Consider the following 465-nt stretch of genomic DNA (forward strand, 5'->3'; position numbering starts at 1 on the left):
CAAGCAGCAGTTTTTCACCTTTGGCTCAGGGAACTATTGTTAATATTAAATATTAACAATAAATGTTAATATTAAATCAATATTACCAATTAAATGTTAATATTAAATCAATATTACCACTGTTGTTGGAAAGAATATGAGAATCTACTGCCCTATGGCTCTCCCCATGACTGCCTAGGCTTAAAGTCACTTCTATGATCACTCCTTCATATAGGTTGTATCCCTCCATAGAATGTAAGTTCTTTGAGGGCAGGGATTGTCTCATTTTTGTATTTTTGTCTGAGTGCTTAATAAATGCTTGTTGATTGACTGATCAAGTAAATATGAGTTGAAATATCCTTTGAGTTGAAATGAATGATATATATTGAAGTATATGTGAGCCATGAATGTTAAAATGCTTCATAACTTGGATCAGCATGTGCATATATGCAGTGTCTTAAAAGTCTTAGTGCAGCTTTTTTTTTT

Source organism: Vombatus ursinus, unplaced genomic scaffold (genome assembly GCF_900497805.2).
Source record: "Vombatus ursinus unplaced genomic scaffold, bare-nosed wombat genome assembly UNPS02014811.1, whole genome shotgun sequence".
Taxonomy (NCBI): domain Eukaryota; kingdom Metazoa; phylum Chordata; class Mammalia; order Diprotodontia; family Vombatidae; genus Vombatus; species Vombatus ursinus.